The sequence below is a fragment of the Ostrinia furnacalis genome, unplaced genomic scaffold (assembly GCF_004193835.3).
Source record: "Ostrinia furnacalis isolate ACB-3 unplaced genomic scaffold, ASM419383v2 OfSCF3544, whole genome shotgun sequence".
Lineage (NCBI taxonomy): Eukaryota > Metazoa > Arthropoda > Insecta > Lepidoptera > Crambidae > Ostrinia > Ostrinia furnacalis.
Genome location: NW_021133783.1, coordinates 105,611 through 124,799, shown reverse-complemented (window position 1 = coordinate 124,799; position 19,189 = coordinate 105,611). Strand labels below are relative to the sequence as shown.

The 19,189-nt window shown below is 36.5% G+C and overlaps 1 protein-coding gene across 1 annotated transcript in view; it reads left to right on the top strand.

Moving 5' to 3' along the window:
• The window catches only part of NGR-A1 (neuropeptide receptor A1), a 127,549-nt gene that overhangs the window by 22,833 nt on the left and 85,527 nt on the right, over window positions 1-19,189 (top strand). The window contains exon 2 of the mRNA XM_028311727.1: window positions 12,686-12,719. The gene's annotated coding sequence lies outside the window, so the exon portion shown is untranslated. The remainder of the gene's footprint in view (window positions 1-12,685; window positions 12,720-19,189) is intronic.

The following is a 19,189-nucleotide window of genomic DNA, read 5'->3' as shown; positions in this document are numbered from 1 at the left end:
GGGCAGCCCTATCGCATGTTGTCATACCGTGACGTACCGCGGGCCTGTAGACATTTATTTCAAAAATATGGCCGAGTTGGAATACTGTATAGATAGTATTACCGTGGCTTGGAGGAAAAAATATTTGTTTGGAGACCGCAATCTATATTTATAAAAGCGAAAGGTCACTTATTGATTGAATGACTCACTCACTCATCACGAAATCTCAGAAACTATGCTAGGAGTCTCTGGGGGTTCCTTTTAGAACGTAGGTGCTCACTAAGACAAGATTTTTATACATATATTTTGAATACCTGTGAACAACTATGTTTGTTAAATAAAACTACAGGTATTTGTGCGAGTTAAATAAATAAATAAATAAATAAATAAATATCCTTAGACATTTTACACTGCGCTTCTAGTCCCAAACTAAGCAAAGCTTGTACTATGGGTACTAGACAACGGATATAAACATACTTAAATACTTTTTTTTTTTGTAAATACATACTTATTATACATAGTTAAATATTAGATAGCATGTACAGACTACTACAGACGTGATATAATTACACATAGTGTTCAGATAGTTTCTCCCAGCCTATCTATCGTTTTTTAAAGTTTAATTTATATTAACTTGGTAACTAGATTTATTTTATGTCACTTGACATTGAAAGTGACTTTTGAACTCGATCTTTCACAGAATCGCACATCACTAGCGACTCGAGAGACGCATTCATTAACGCGATCGGGCGACTGACACCTGTGCGATAAGATCCACCTTCCGACTGTCGACTGTAATGATACTTGGGATTCTGTGTTTTAGTTGTTGTCATACCTACAAATAGAGGTGCGAATGTGTTTGCAGCGTGTAATCTTGAACTACCCATCTGAAGTGTACGTACTAAGGTCGGAACTATTAATTTGATCATTATATTAGTTGATAAATCAATACATTAATCTAATATGTATGTAGGTCGATGTCATTAAACTACACGATTAATTTCGATAAGTGGGATCTTTTTAGTACAGGTTACAAGTTCAAATTACTTAACATAAGTTGTCTCATGAAAGTGGAACCACAAAATGTAGAACCATGATCACATTAGAGTAGGTAATGAATATGAGGCTTAATGCGACCCCTTTGTATATTTTCATTTAAAACAGTATTTAGGGTTTAAGCATTAAAAGGTAGACAAATAATTGCGCTATTTATTTACAAGCTAAATAGAAACTTAAACACTTACTCCTCTTACATAAACAACCAAAGGTCCAAAAAAACTGGGTTGTCGTGTAAAAATGTGAAAAGGGTAAATGGATTAGCCTGGAAATTCGGAATATTAAGGAACATGCTGCTGGAGGCTCAGGTCGGGCGATATTCGGGCTTATGAGTAGGTACACTCGCTCATAAAACTGGAAAGTAATAACAATCGAACGTCTAAAAGCATTGTTAATATTTTTACATCACCCCCAAGGCTGTATTAAAATTAGTTAACAAATAAAACGTGGAACTTAATAACCGGTATTTTTTTGATCACAAAAAACGATTGACGATTTCTGGTTTACTTTTGTGACAGAACAAAATATCTCATGTTCGTGAATTGTTGGAAGTTGCTGCTAAAGCTTAGCTATTTTAATACCAATAATTGAACAAGAATAAAATTATAAGGTACTGTAAATGGCCCAATGTTTAATTTTAAAAGCATTTTTTGAAGAAAATATTGACTCCTTGATAAAATGTAAACTCGAATTATTAAGTTATCGCAATATAAACTACACCACCGTTCAATGGATCAATTAAATAGAGGTGCCTTTGCCATGTACCGAATGTCACAGAATAAGATTTCGAGTAATTTCTGTTAAATAAAGCAATTTGGAAACGTGATTTGAATACAAAAAATAATATGGTAATTTAGGCTGAATTTGAAATCACGACGTCAATTAATTTTGAATGCGTTTACTGAAATTTATAGTAAAATAATAGCTTTTAAAATACAATACAAAATGTAGTTCAGATCCACATAACTATCAATCGTCCTGAAACATTATCAGGGTAATGTCACAAAATAGAAACCCATTTTGTGGTAATGTTAAATACCCATGGGCCATACCCAACAAAAATACCTACCTATCCCATGCGAGACAGGTGCAAAGAACGCCGTCTTTAATTATGTTTTAACTTATAATAATTGTTACAGTATTTTAATAGTTTCGTTATTATACTGTTTTGCAACAATTTAATGTTTATGTTTATTATTATAATCGGTAGCTGATAACTGATAATAAGCAAACACACGGGACCATAAATAACTTCGTAATGGATGGTTAAGTGTTAAGTGGGCTTGTCTTAATATTTTGCCAATGAAGAGGGCTGTTTTATAAGTAACACTTAAAATCCCTTTATATTGCATAATGTAACGTCACGTGGTCGACTTTTAGGTGCGCTGAACCCTAAATAAGGTATAGATATTTTCTGTATCAGTCTTTTATTTTTTAATCAACATGTTTTTAAAATCCCTTCATATCAAAACGGTTGCTGTTTCGAACTAAACTGCTTTCCAAATATTTTTATCAGCTGGGAATTAGCGATAATTTCTAAAACATAATATTTCATATCTAACCGGGACGTAGTAAGTCTCCTCCATCCGCTTCCATTGTAATAACCGGTTGTTTAATTACACGGTGGAGTTTGGAGGTGATTAATGGCAGGAGACCACGCAAACGTTTTCGGCATATTAATCACTATCAAACAAGATATTTTTTGGAACGCACACTAAATACGTGAAACTATGAATTAATTTTCTCTGACCATGTGACATAGGTAGGAAAGGGGTTAACCTTACTGCATGTTTACAACGACTTGGGGTCGTAAAAATATCGGTAAACATTTAGCCTAGGTGCAGACCACCGATTTTTAGTCGGCCGATAGTTGGGTCGGGCTGATGATCAGTATGGAGATGTATGAAAGTGCGCACATTAGGTACACCGATTTTTTTATCGGCCGATTCTTCATACAATTTGAATTGGGCCCAACTATCGGCCAACTAAAAGTCGGTGGTCTGCGCCTAGACTTAATATTTTCGTACAAACTAATACTGATGGGCCTATTTATTTAGTACGGGCAACTGTTGTTCTTTGTAATTAAGATGTTGGTGTGGCGTTGATGACTAAGGAAAATAATCAATATTTCTCGATTGTCATTTTCTCTTATAAATAACTTGGTTCCCAATATTTCAAGAGAAGCCTCAAACCACCCAGAGACCGATCAATGTATGTATCTTACTGCATTATTTGTTTATTATTTTGTGCACGCCAAGAATGGCATTAGGTACTTTATCTGTATCACTTTTCCGGAAGTTCAAGTCTTTTAATGCATGACTGGAAAGGGATTCGAGGCAAGCATAATTTACCATAAGGATAACTTTATTTAAAATTATTCTTGCTAAATGAAACTTTTCTTTTGAACTGTACTCACATGTTCGATGCGAGTCGGAAAGTCGAGCGCCTCGTATTACCGAAACTTTGGCGAAGCTTTTACGGAATTTGTTGAGCTTTCTGAAGTACAGCCGTGCAAGTATCATTATCGTGTGTTTAATGTGCATTGAAAAATACAAGAGAGGGAATTTTGTTATTTATAATACTTACTTAATCTTTGCTGTTTATAATTTTAACCTTCTTTTTTATCACTAGCAGCCGCCCGCGACTTCGTACGCGTGGATCTCGTTTTAGCCCCTAAGGAGTTGAATTTTGCAAAATCCCGTCTTAGTGAGCACCTACGTTGTAGAAGCAACCCCGACGCAAAATTTGAGACTTCTAGCACTTATAGTTTCTGAGATTTCGTGATGAGTGAGTGAGTGACTGAGTGAGTGACCTTTCGCTTTTTGTATAATAGGGATTTGCAGCAATCGGTTAAATTCAGAGCACGATCCCATATAATCTTAATTACTGAATCTCTCTTTTATTTCAATAGAATATGCTTGGCAAATTGTGTTTATTAACAGGAAATAAATTATTTTAATTTTTCTTCTCTGGTTCGGATTCATCATAATCGGGGATAATTAAAATTTTAATTACTTTGCGCAAGCAGGCTGAATAAGACATTCCAGTGAAATGGCAAAGTCAAAAATTTCGTATTACATCCTTCATCTTTAAAATATCTTTACTGTGTAGGATATCCTAGTAATATTATAAATGCGAAAGTTTGGATGGATGGATGTATGGATGTTTGTTACTCTTTCACGCAAAAAGTACTGAACGGAATTCGATGAAACTTTACAGTAGTATTGTTTATAACCCAGAATAACATATAGGCTATAATTTATGACGATCTGTGAAATATGAAATTTCACGCCGTGAAGCCGTGGGCAAAAGCTAGCCATACTTACCTAATTCTTTGATGTTGAAAAATTAAATGCAAAAAATATCAGCCCTTAATGAATATCAATTATGTATTTTACGTTCAGTTTAAGGATAATATAATTTACTCGATCAAACCGTGTTTAAATTAGGTACATTTTCACAACTAAAGCTGAATTATTGCACCACCTAACTTTAACGGTAACTATGACGATAACCGGTGCTTTTTGTATGGAGTTTGACGGATTTTTGACGTTTGTCAAAGTTAAAGTATGATGGTGCAACCTAACCTTCATGTCCTTAGCCCAATTAGCTAGAGCTATAATCATAAATTAATATGATATACATACCAAAACCTAATTAGGATATTCCGAATGCCATTATATGGTCAAATCTAGTTTGCAGGCAGATAATGGACACAAATGCCGAAGCGTCACCACAATGTAGATCAGATCAGTAGATCGATTTTGTACTAAGTAAATCGTCTGTGTACTCCACGTGGTCAGAATCTATAGCGTTATCCTTAACGAAACCTAATTAGGATCGCGTGTGTATTAAAAATTTTAAACTCTTACTTTTACTCTACCTTTGGTTGTGCAATCACAAAAACCTTAATCAAAGTTTTTTTATTATGTACTTAGGCCCTTTCCAGAGTGCTTATGTGCTTACCAACTGAAATCCTATACAAATAAATAATGACTTTGTGCTATCTTTAAACTCGTTATTGAACATGGGAGTCTTCTTTATCTCACTGATTTAGAATAATATCACCAATTAACATCTTTGTGAGCAAATAGAAACATGTTGCAATCGGAAAATATTAATACAACCGTTGATTTCATTTAATTGCTCCGAAATCGCGTGGAATCCAATAAATGAAATAAGAGCAATCAATTCATTTATCAATAGTGTTAGATTATAATATTATATCAAACAAAATCTTTTAATTTAACATGCCACATTGTACGGTTCGTGTTATCCCTTCAACAAATTTAATCTCCGTAGCTCTTTGAAATTGTGAACAACTTACTTATTGAATTTTAAAATAGAGCATCGAAAGCTTTTATTTTCAGGTAAGTAGAGGGTACTTTCAAATATCAAATTTATTCACATGTTGACAATTTGCTAGATACCTACTTAATAGTGGACTTGTAATGAACCGAATAACAATTTTCTCAAATTGCATCATGCAACAGGGATTTGACTTGTCAAAATGACATTACAATATCTGATATTCCTTCCCATCAATGCAAATATTGCTAGGAATTTGATCAAACACAATCGATGGCGGTTAGATTTTGGCACTAGACAAATTGCCTCGGGCTGGAACTATCTGGCATTGGCATTAGGTTAATAAAGTTTTGAATAGTTCAAAGCTTAGCATTGACAGGCCAAGATTAAAGGCTTCTATGTGCCATGATGTCCTGTTTTTCTTCTCTCTTCTTGTCCTTGGCAAAGATTTATAAATAATTTTCCTCAAAATGTAGGATAGGAAGGCCTAGGATGCGCGCCGCGATAAGCAGTTATCGTCATTTCATCGATTATGCCCCATACATTTTGACGTCAAAAATCATCGATAAGATCTTATCACGCCGCACATCCTAGCTCGGCTGAACACGTGTAATCAACGTTGATTTCAATCGAAGTAAAAAGTTTAGCAGAATCTCTTGTACATAGTACACTCCAACATTATAGGCCCCGGCTAAACTGCTCAAACTCCCGCTTTTCCGCATATGCAATTGCCTTTGTCGATCCTACAATATAATAGTCTTCCTATGACGTAGAGCGCGTACAACTGCGACGTCGAGTGTGGCTGCGATCGTTCTTTATTGCTTTGACTTTGATACACACAGACACAATACACAATGCGTCTTTGAATTCTGCTGCGTTCAGTATGCTTACTATGAGTTCACGTTAGGTGAGCTCGCTAGCGAGTACGTCAAAAAAATCTATGAAGATTTTATTTCTTGAAAGTTGCCACTAGGGGCGCTGCACAATATGTCATACATTTAAATGTCATTTTTTTACGCAGTCGCTAGCGAGCACACCTAACGTAAACTCATGGTAAGCACACAGATCACGCTGGTTGAATAGTTTATACGCTGCTCAACCCTAGGCCCGCGGGCCACAGTGAAAGAATTTTAAGTAGCCTGCGCCTGTATAGTTTGATCTTAAATCTTAATAATTGAGTTTTTATTGCGCTTTTCCTGAGAGTTACTGAAATAGGAAACGTAAGTGGCCCGTCTTTAAAGACTGAATTCACCGTTTGGCCCGACTCGTCATGAGGTTAAGCAGGCTAGGTCTAGCGCATGATTTCAATACTCAATACTCAATAGTTTATTGCTTCCATAATGTTTACAAAGGGTGTTATTGGTAAGGTAAGATACAATAAATTATGGACTCTGTCGGGCACTGCATTTTAGGAGAGAGGAAGATTTTTAGATTTATTGCATTAATTATGTTATTTAGTTAGGTAATACGATTATTATTACCTTACATTTTATTACATTGTGGAAAACCTTGGGGGAGGTCTTTGTCCAGCAGTGGACGTCGTTTGGGTGAAACGAACGAACATTTTATTAATCTCTAGATTAAGTACGAAATCATCAAAATAATTTGAAACATTTATTAGTCCAGTGTAATACCCTAACGATTGGCTCTTCAAAGCAATAAAGGTATTTTATTGAATTATTAGGATTGCCTGGCTGTAATTAAGCACAACAGAGAAAAAAATGAAGCCTTTTCTATCTGGCAGCCTATTATTTGCTAGGCACTCGAATCAAAATGATATATTAAACCGAAAGTCTATACGCCCACGGCTAGATATGCCACTTGACTATTTGCTATCTAGCTCTGTGGAGCAGATGATAATGTGTAATATTGGCTTCATAAAGCACTTACCCGAGCATTAATACTCATCAGCCATGGCGTATAAGCGGCGATAAATTACTCCCCCGTACACTCGCGAGCGGAATACATACGCACTATTCGGATTCGGTTGTTCCTCCGGAGTTTATGAGTCTGCAAGAAAAACGATTCCGATATCGGCTGTAAGAACTCGTTTAATTTTTGCTCGAGTGAGTGAAAGAAACCAATATTGAAACCTACATTGAAGTACGAAAACATTTATCTTTTCTGTTGATAACCTCTGATACATTGATCCCGTACAATCAAAGTAAAAAAGAACTGAACAATGTTAATTTCTGCCAAGTCCTGATAAACTTTAATAAATTAAACTTAGAACTAACATTTGTGTACGTAAATGCGCTTTTGTGGCTGATTGTACATCACTAATCGTTATTCAATTTGGCTGAGAGCGGCACTGTCTATTATGATATGAGCATCGTATGATCGTAAAGATGTTAACTATCGGCTACTCAATAATAACGGCTGGTGTTTGCAGATATTTATGATCTGTTGTTTTTAAAAGATTTAATCAAGGATACATTATAAGAACACGCTAATATTTACAAAATTCTTACATCATTGAAAGTAGAGTTGTTCCGGAACGTGATAAAATGTATATTACTCATATCTCCGAGTACAAAAAGGTTACTGTGAAAAGAATAGATTTAAAATTAACTGTAAGTAGGTATAATTTAAGAATAACTTTGCTCTTGGAGTACCTAATTAAAATTGTGCTCAAACTATTCCGCATCTACGTTTCGGCACTCTGCCTCAGATTGTAGTCGTTCTGAAGCACTTAAACATCCGAGTAACTCCTAAAGACTTATCATAAATACATAAAACTTGGAACTACCATAGAAAAAGATTGAATAAGTTCATGTGCGGTCCACTTATAAGCCGGCGACTGGCGGCCAGCCAAGTAGAGAGACTAGCCGTTCCGCCCCGCTGCCCCGCAAAGCTTCTAAGTAACGTTTTCCTTTTTTAAAAGCTTGTTCGGTTGCCAGGTATCCGCGATTCGGGAACACTTTTAGAAAAGGAGCACTTGGCGGTTATGCCCTGTTGGGTTTGTGTGTTCTGCCAAACTCAATTTGTAATCTTGGCCTGTTAATTGCAAATTTGCAAGGCGTATCGTTAGAGCTTGATTTATTTGCTCCAGGCTTAAGGACTTGTAATTGTTGGTGAGTGGTTATAATATTTTGTAGTTACGTGAGCTTAAAAGTAATTTATCTAGCTCAACCTTAACTTAAAAATTGATAAATGTACCTATACATTTATCGGAACTTAGAATGATTGTTTACCATTATCTATACAAAAATACAGTAAAGGTATATTAGATGGATGTTCAGGCTGCCTGTAGTCGTAAAAACTTAAGAGGGTCATTAGAGTTTATGCAAATCACTCCTCAATACTGGATGATTCTTAAATTTTTATCTTCATCGAAAAAAACTAACTTGAAGTAATTATTCTGCAGGTGAAGTTGTGGTCTTCATCAAATATTTTCTTGAATATTTTCAATTTATCTTTTCGTTGTTATCGCCCCCATCAGTCCTCTTAGCTGAACAATAATCACAACACCCGCGTTAGTTCGGGCGGGCGAGTTATGATATCCACTCGGTTGCGAAAGTGCTCGGGAGTCAATAGTGCGGAACGCGCCGGAGTCGTTTTGGCCGGTCGCCAGTGCCCGATGTTACAACTACCCACATCACAGTCCAAGTAAACCGAGCCGTTCAGTCTCTTTGTCTAACATATTTTTTAAACTTCGGCCAAACCAACGCGTGCAGCTCGCGTCGGCCATGGCGATGGCGATCACTGCGCATGCATTGATCGCCGCGACCAATAACAGGACGCGTTGATGTGAACTCATCGCTACAAATTTATACACGATTTATCTTATCGCCATCGTGCATGCGTTGGTTTGGCCGAACCTTTAAACTGCTGAACCTCAGATCATAGAAGGGCTATGATCTGAGTGCTGAACCAATGTTGAAGGACATCGGCTGGAAGAGAATAATTATTTTAATTCCGATCGCGATAATGATCCCTACTTGCATTCATGAGGAAATTCAAAATGAAAAAAAAGTCAAACAAAGGTGAAGTTTGTTACGAGCAAGGGCAGAATTCTATAGGATTTACCTTCTTTTAGATTAGTAAACCTGGAAAATGTTTAAAGTAGTTAAAAAATCTTACGTTTCATTGTGTTCATTCATTCACACGATGACTTTGTGTTTTCGCTCCCACTTCCTTCATTCTTTACATTTTTCATGAGTCTTGTTGCCGCTCCAATTACACTTGATGATTATGAGAGAAAAATCTAAAAACAATAGGTATACGATATCTTTGCATACGCCAACGATTTAATCTCAGTAGTCTTATGTCTGCCGGGACATCGTACTGGATGAACTGGCTGATCAAATACGTCCAGGGAATTGAAACTAGATGTTAGCACGAGAACTTCTAAACACGTCCTCGTTTAATCTAGCTCACTGGCTGTGTAGCGTACCCACTTCAAGTCGGTTCCCCTGGCGATGGCGCTGTGATTTGAATGGAGGGCCTGTTCAATTTTCAGGTCAGCGTTTGTTGATTATGGGCATGTTTTGCATAAGAATAGAAGATGGTATTAACAATAGGCATACAGTTACGTGCGACCGTAATCACTTTTATTTTGAGTTTCTTTTATTAGAGTCCCTTTTGTTGCAGAGTGAAAATTTATAGACGAGGTTTACGCCCGTATTTACAAACGATACTTGCTTAAGTGAAGCAGCAAATCGAACGCACAGCGTTGAATAGAGCTTTGTGATTGGTACACTTCTAAAATTGTTTTGTGAAAATAGTTTTAAAAATAAAGACCACCAATCTTACTTTAGTGTATTTAGATTCAAACTAGGTGTTCATCTTGAAAATTCGTCGCTTGTTAAAAAAACGTTTATTCTTCCATATGATAAATTGTTTGCACGGTGAAATGAATTCTGAAAGTCCGTCCAATAAGTATATTAATAGACCTGTAATGAAGCATAAGTAAAGGTTTATAAACACCGACAAACGGCGTGAGTAGATAAGACGACCCGCGGCTGCTCGCGCGACGAGGGCTCAAATATTTGCGCGTCGGATTGCTGGAACTCGACCTGTTTGCTGACTGCGCCCCGGGACACAGTGAGGGAACAGTCAGTGATATTTTATTTTATTTTATTTTGTTTTATTCAGAAAACAAACAGCTTACAAATATATAAATTGCATAGATACAGTGTAGTTGGTCAAAGCCTATAGTTTTCACCTCTATATAACCTCTATATAGGTCCACTGTTCACACAACTACGTGCATTTTGGCGAAGTCATTCCCATCTGGCGTCATATCACACTGAAATAAATAAGTAGATAGCATTTTCATTTTGATATTCCAAAAATGATTCAACATTAAAATATTATGAAATAGAATTTGTTGAAAAGGGCTTTATCCCATTTTTAACAAATTCTATTTTATTGATTGTCTGAAAGCGATCCCTTTGCTATTACGAGTACCTATTAGCCCACCTATTAGAGGAATTTGTATACGATATGAGCGAACACATTTAAACTTATTAAATGAGGGTAAGCCTTCTGAGCCTACGTCTATGGTTTCGATGTGAGAGGAGTTATACAGATTTCTCTATGACTAGGCAGTTTCAGAAATTTGGTTATATTACCTTAATATTTCGCTGAGATTTCTACCGTAACATGGTGAGGTAGAAGATGTCAGAAGTTTTATTACTACTAATAATGTAGTTCCTATCACCCGACAAGAATTACTGACCTAATTTTATCTTATTAAACCTACCTTCTTTTCACGCGCTTTGCGAGAAGTTACGGTCAAAGTTTCCACGTCTGGAAAGTTGCCGTAGCCCTGGAAAAGGTGAAAATTTTGTTTTCCTGAGTTATGCTCGTACTACCTATTGGTCATCCTGTGGTTCCGAGTAAAACAAAAACAAATTATACTTATTAGCCGTATTTTCGTGGCTGTCAGTTGTAGAAACTGAAACTGACTGGCATAATTATTCGAATCTGCAACTGCAGCTGGCGTTTCTGATGTGAAGGTACAAATAATAATTATTTTTATTAAATTTTAGTTACCTAGACTACGTATTTTAATTTTAAAGGTTATGAAATGAAAAAAAAAGGCTTTATGGCACATAAACAACAGTTCATTTTATTTTATTATGGAACTGCAGAACAGACACACCATTGTCATGGTAATTTCAGTGGACGTTGAATCGGAGCGTTTTGCTCCGGAACCATCGAAACGATTCAGCGCGATAAGTGACAATCCATTTGAATTTCAAGGAGTCAAAACAGATCACCTCGGCGCCTGTTTGCATTTATTTATAACATCACCTTTAAAACTTTATCTTTAAGATGTCGAATAGGTAAGTAGATAGATAACACGAAACTGTCAATCAGAGTTCAATCTAAAATTTAAAATAATATTATTATCAGGAACCTTATCACAAGAAAGTCGATCAAGAAAGGTGAATCACAAAAAAAATAATTATGATATACAATTTGTAATTAAAGGACAAAAGGTAAGTAGGGTTAGGTATTTGTTATGTACCTCAGCCTAAGTAAACTAAATTGCAACAAAAACGTGTGTGAGCTTTCTTTCTCTTTTTATAAACTAGTAACCAAATAAGATCATTCATAAAATATATCTTGAAGAATATTTGGGGCTGTGAACATTTTATTTAAGATAAATTTTAATATCGTATGCCGCTCGAGCCCGATTCCACTTCACACGAGATTTCCTCGCAAAGATCGCTGAAACGTCATCGTATTGACTCGAGCACTCGATGTTTATCCTCGAATCAGTATTCATGTATACAGAGATGTTTCTGAACCGATTCGGATCGCAGTAGACTCAGTTCCCTCCGACCCAAGTATTGGAAAAGACGCGCAAGCACTTCAGGAGAAGTTAAATAGAAGTGTTAAGTGCCAGCTCCGCGCATATTTGGATGAGCGACGGAGGAGTAGTGATGGGGAATGCTAGTGGGATATCGATAGATTACCTTTGCGGCCGATTGTTAGACTGGATTTTAAGTTTATTCAAAGTCCAATAAAGTGCATAACAAATGTCAAGTATACTGGGTGAGAAAATACGAGATAGAGTCCATGGTATTTGTGCAATGTGACTCATTGACTAGATTTAGAATGATAGGATTAATTTATTCATTGTGTGTGTGTTGTATTTATAAGTATTAAGAAAAATCAATGTAACTTATGAGAGGATTAATAATAAAATAAAAAAATAAAATAAATGACAAGTAAAATCACAATGGCGCTTCCAAAAGATATTATATAAATTACTTCTCCTGAATTTAGTGTGGTATTTATCCACCCACCACCGTCGTCATACTTAGGTACCTACCTATTTATTTACGTTTCGTGAGGTTTATTACATAACGAAATTGTTTTGTTTCAGATCGCTGAGTATTCCTGGCCTTTGTCCCGAACAGGTGAGTCGAATTTTTCTTGACGGCTACATTATGTCACATTTTTATTTTGTTACGTTTATTTTGATACCTACCTTTGCTGTTATCTTCTTGACATGCCAGCATTTTTGACACTACGTTATTACCGGATGGAATTCAAATTAACCTAGGCACCGTTATAATAATTTTGTGGTTTATGTTCCGAAGAATTAAGTATTAGGTTGCGGTTGCGAATACTTTTAGGAACGAACTCTTCGTGATTAGCGCATGGCTTATTACAAGGGAGACATGGGTTAAACATTTTTGCAAGACAAAGTTTGATTGAAACAGTGGGAAAACTTTTTCCATCAGTGGCCTAAAAACGTAAAATTTTAGGGTAAAATTATTTACCCTTCGCGTAATTACGCCAGCGAAGTGCGTAAAAGTGTTTTTGAACAAAGAGACAAAGACATGTCTGACACCGATTTGTTCGTGTGTCGGATTGGATTGAAGCCCTTCGCGGAAAACAGACGCCTGCGGCTGTAATTTGCCCTCCGTATTTCATACTCCATTGGGTTTTGCGTTAAAACTTTGTTTTCCATCTTTTGATGACATAATCATTCTTATAATGTTCCGAGATAAGACTAAAATGTATAGTACCTACCTCTTTTAGCTAAAAAAGTTCACCACAAGTCCCGCAACATTCAGGTTCACTATTAAGCTTGGTCGATCAATTTTATTTTAATTTATTTTTTTCGTCTCCAACGCTCATAGTCTACAAAGTAACAGCATTTTGACAGATCATTAACCACATAATAGGGGCAGCACTCTTTATTCCACGCTCGGTGCCGTGGGAAAGCGTAATAGCGTGCAGTGCCCTTATTGTTAATGCGATAATCTTCGCCGAGATTAACGGCCAGGTGCTCGGCGAGCGCGCGCCGAACAATCGCGAGTAATTTTCCAGTTGCGGCAAATAATTACAGCGAACAATGGTGTTTGCGCGAATAAATGCCTCGCATGCACTCGGCATTGCAATGAGGAGAACAGCCAGTTCTACTAGCAAATGTTAAAGGATTTTATCAGATTTGAAAAGTCTCTTATAAAAGTGATATTCTCTATGTAAATATTTAAGCAGATACATTATTATTCAACACCGCTACGTAGTAAGCTACGTCACAGCCAGTGCACAAAGAGAAATGTAATCCTGGTCATGACTAACATTAGTTGCTTTAAGTTTTAGGCGTATATTGACACTTCTAATGAACCCAATAACAAGTTCATTACGTAAGAAGAATCGTATGTATTTATACATATGTATAAATGAAAAACTTCAGTTATAAAAGGAAGCCTGCTTGCATAAAATAATACTGTTCGTTCTCGATGAGCTATGAAAAGGTGTTTTTCTGTTGACATAGGACTGGGACTAACGTACCGGATAAACTTGCGTTCCATATGGATGGATATGCTCGAGGATGATGCCGAAAATTACAATGTTTTTGTTTCTTTTGTCCTGTCAAGTATGTAGGTGAAGGATTTCTTCCGTGTTAATGATCCAAAGAGAGTACCGGTCAATTTGAAGACTTNTCATATATTAGTTGCTTCAAGTTTTATGCGTATATTGACACTTCTAATGAACCCAATAACAAGTACATTACGTAAGAAGAATCGTATGTATTTATACATATAAATGAAAAACTTTAGTTATAAAAGGAAGCCTGCTTGCATAAAATAATACTGTTCGTTCTCGATGAGCTATGAAAAGGTGTTTTTCTGTTGACATAGGACTGAGACTAACGTACCGGATAAACTTGCGTTCCATATGGATGGATATGCTCGAGGATGATGCGGAAGTTACAATGTTTTTGTTTCTTTTGTCCTGTCAAGTATGTAGGTGAAGGATTTCTTCCGTGTTGATGATCCAAAGAGAGTACCGGTCAATTTGAAGACTTCTTTTTTTGTTCTGTAATCATTGTTTAATGTTAATTTTTATTTCTAAATCTGATAATTTTTCCTAGTTACTGAAACATAAGCTGAAAAATTAATATCGGTGAACCTAAAAAATAGGATGGGTTAAAAATAGGTAATAGGATATTTTTAGACATTCCCTTTGAACTTTTAGTACTTTGACAACGAACTCTTTGATCAAAGGGTGATTGATATAATTATTTTTAATGGCCTGATGATATTTTTTTTATTATAAAGGCCATCAACCTTTTTTAACATTTTAATTAACAAACTACGGTACATTATACGTAGTGTCCGACCGAATATGGATTTTCAGCCGAAAACGGAAACGAAAACGAAGCTTCGGCTGCAGTCTCATTTTCGGCCGAAAACGAAAACGAAAACGAAAATGACCTTCAACTCTCAAATTTCAATCTGAAATTATGTAAAAACTTTGAAAACCGTTAATGTTTTGACCAAAAACATAATGACGTTTGACAGTTGATTTTGATAAATTGAATATAGAAAACCGGCTTTAAAACACAAAAAATTAATCATGAATTCTTAGTAGAATATTATTTCCGGTGTATATTGAAATATTGGGAAGTGAAGAAGAAAGAAAGGGTGTCCAGTGGGAATTTTTTAACTTAAAAAATGAATACAAATTAATGTTTTTTTTATTATTTATTACTAATGCAAACTGGAGTTTAACAATGTGGATTAAATTTTTTATAGGCAATGTCTTTTAAATGATGCCCGTTTTACTATAGGCACTCTCACAGCCGGACCCTTACATTCGCAACTATGCGAGAGCAATTCGAGCTAATAATTTTCCTGCAACTTCACGGCGGATATTTTCTTACAGAACCTGAATTATTTAAGGATTGTTTGCTGTAAACTTTTGACTTGAGATATCCCCACAAGAAAAAGTCGCATGGTGTGAGATCTGGTGACCGAGGCGGCTAGGGTATGTCCCTGTACTTGCTGATCATTTATTTGAAAAAAAAAAATAGTCCTCAGTGTCTCCATCGAGGTACTCTCCGTGTGTGGTGAGACACCTTCTTGCTGAAATAGAGTTACGTAGTTGACTGGGATGCAGTTGCAGTTGTGGTATCAGACATTCATCGATCATTCGACAATACATTTCAAATACTTATTGCTCAACTGCGAACGCTCTGTAGGCTCCCAACCAGTGACTCATGGCGTATTTCAAATCCGCATTAAGACTCTATTTTGAAACAATTAAACTTAATGAAAACTCTTTGGGTTTATTGTATTCAATTTTGAACTTGGAAAATTGTCGCTGGGCACCCTTTAGAGTCACCAAAAGAGTGTGACAATACCGCGTCCGTTCAAGTCTGATTGGAACCATGAGTGCACCAGCCGGGCTAGGATGCGCGCCGTGATAAAATTTTATCGATGATTTTAGACGACAAATGTATGGACTTATCGCGTAAAATCGATAAGATGGCGTGATAAACGCTTATCGCGACGCTCATCCTAGGCCTACTGATTCACTCCCGAAGATATCGGAACGATAAACGTCACCATCTTATTCACGTATTTTTGATATTCGGTTTGGCCGAAGCTTCGGCTGGTTTTTGGCCGAAAACGAAAATATGGCCGAATGTCCATTTTTTGGCCGAAAATGGCCGAAAACGAAAACGAAAACGAATATTCGGTCGGTCACTAATTATTAGTGTCCGACCGAATATGGATTTTCAGCCGGAAACGAAAACGAAAACGAAGCTTCGGCTGCAGTCCCATTTTCGGCCGAAAACGAAAACGAAAACGAAAATGACCTTCAACTATCAAATTTCAATTTGTTTCCGATGAAATATCCATAAATTTTCGATGCTTTTACTTTCAAATTGTTTAAATAGTCTTGTAAACAATATGAGAAATATATAAACTTGGAAAACAGTAAAACATATTGACGTTTCACAGTTGACGAACGGATTTGGATAAGCATTAATTAAAGAAAACATTAAAAATTTAAGATATTATTATGAATTCTTAATGGAATATTATTTCCGGTGTATACTGGAATAATGTTGCCGGACCCTTACATTCGCAACTACGCGAGCGAGAGCAAAGCGCGCTGGTGATTTTCTGCAACTTCACGGCGGATATTTTCTTACAGAACCTGAATTATTTGATGATTATTGCTGTAAACTTTTGATTTGAGATATCCCCATAAAAAAAGTCGTATGGTGTGATTTATTTGAAAAAAATTGTCCTCAGTGTCTCCATCGAGGTCCTATCAGTGTGTGGTGAGACACCTTCTTGTTGAAATAGAGTTCTGCATTTGTAGTCGGAATGCAGTTGCAGTTGTGATAGTAGACATTCATCGATCATTCGCCAATACACCTCAGCATTGACTTGTTGTTTATAATTTCGTCTTGAGCTTAGGCCACCCGTTCGGTGTCGTTGCTGATTTTCATGGGTCTAGATGAATCCTGTGGACGACTGTTCTTTCTTGCCTGAATATTTTGCACTCACGATGAGGTAAGTTTGGCCATCACTTAATCGCTGAATATTGAGATGAGTACGAAAAGCGCAACGCGCTCGAACCGTGATTCGTCGCATTTTAAGATAAGATAATACTTTATTGCCTCGTTTTTACATGCTTTAAGCTTGCTTGCATTTCAAATATTGCTCAACTGAGAACGCTTTAGGGGCTCCCAACCAGTGACTCATGGCGTATTTCAAATCCGCATTATTAGACTCTATTTCTAACCAATTAAACTTAATGAAAATTCTTTGGCTTTGTAATCAATTTTGAACTTAAAAAAATCCCGCTGGACACCCTTTACAGCGTAACCTCACTTCACAACTTCTAAACAGTGTGACATGACAATACCGCGTCCGTTCAAGTCTGATTGGAACCATGAGTGCACTCTATTCACTCCGAAGATATCCAAACGTTAGGTAAGTCATCATCTTAGTCACGTATTTTTGATATTCGGTTTGGCCGAAGCTTCGGCTGGTTTTTGGCCGAAAACGAAAATATGGCCGAATGTCCATTTTTTGGCCGAAAATGGCCGAAAACGAAAACGAAAACGAATATTCGGTCGGTCACTACTAATTATACGTAACATGATACCTAACTTCAAGGACGTCCTCTTTAACTCGAAAGGACTGACAGCGCCAACGTTTTACGATTACCTATGGTTGAAATATATTTATAAAAAGCTAATGTATTTATTATTGTGTAGTTTTTCTATATTATTATGTTTTGTTGATAAATACAACCTGAAATTATGAATCAGCCACACCTAATTATTTTTAATTTTAGTTTCAAACTTAAAACTCTATTAAAGTCTTAAATTTTTGTAACTCCTCGCAGCCATTCTGTGTCGCGTCCACTATTCCGAAAAACTAATTACGGACGTTTTTCACAAAGCCCAGACACCAATTAGGCCAGATTTATAGACGGAGCTCCAGTCTGCTCGATACACTGCTCAAATTAAGCAGATTTTGTGCTAATATTTAAAACTTTCCTCCGTTGCATTACGGTCTGTTTTTCAACAGCGCCGCCAAGGAGGTTTCTTCGGAATAGATTGTTATGTATCCGATCTCAATGAGATGGTAAATACTTGATAGTGCAGTGATTATCGGCCGTCGTGTAATAGCCCATTGTTCCTCGGCCTTGGCCGAATAGTGAATTTGTAGCCGATTGAAATTCTAATTTTCTGGAACCAACTTAACTTGTTCTCAGATACAGTTTGAAATGAATAGAAATGAAAATTGTTTTACAGAATCCATTGGAAAAATAACGGCGACTGGAATTTAATCGCGAATGAAATATCAACTTGTCTCTACGTACTTATACATAAACTTCAAATTTTTTACAAAAAAGGTGATGTTTTTTGAACCTCGTATTTACTTAAAATTTAAGACTAAGTCTTAGATGTATAATAAATTAATAAATATACATACCTTTATAATATTTACACTGTTTCTTCTGAGTTATATTAAACAAGTAAAAGTAGAACGTAAGCCTATTATTTCCATATTTCAAATATTCACCGGACATAAATTCCTCTAACCTCTCAAAAAGTACCTAAGTTTATCCTATTGTTGCGAGTTTTCCCCGCGGTGTCGTGTCGGGCAGACAAAAATAAAACTCCCATCATAAAAGTACACGGTTGTCGGTTATAGATCGTTTCATCCACGAAGACGCGCCCCACCATTCTTTCGCTAATGATTGTTATCGGTACATTCTAAATTATCCATGATGCACAAGAACACTACAAATACAATAATGACGCTCGGATTGCTCGGATCAAACTCCCCGCACCCCGCACTTCCCTCGACTAAAAATTGGTGGGACGCGTCTTTGTGGATGAAACGATCTATATTCGCTGTAGTTTCGATTAACATCATATACCCGAGCGGCCCTAATAATTGGTCCGCGCGTCAAAGCGGAGGCCGTCGCTCGTAAAATTGCAATTTTGTGCGGAACCGCGACTCGACACGCCCGGCGCACACTCAGTGGCCGATGAGCGTAGCGTGTATTAAATTAAAAGCGGGAAATAAAAATTAAATAAAGTATCCTGAAATCACGA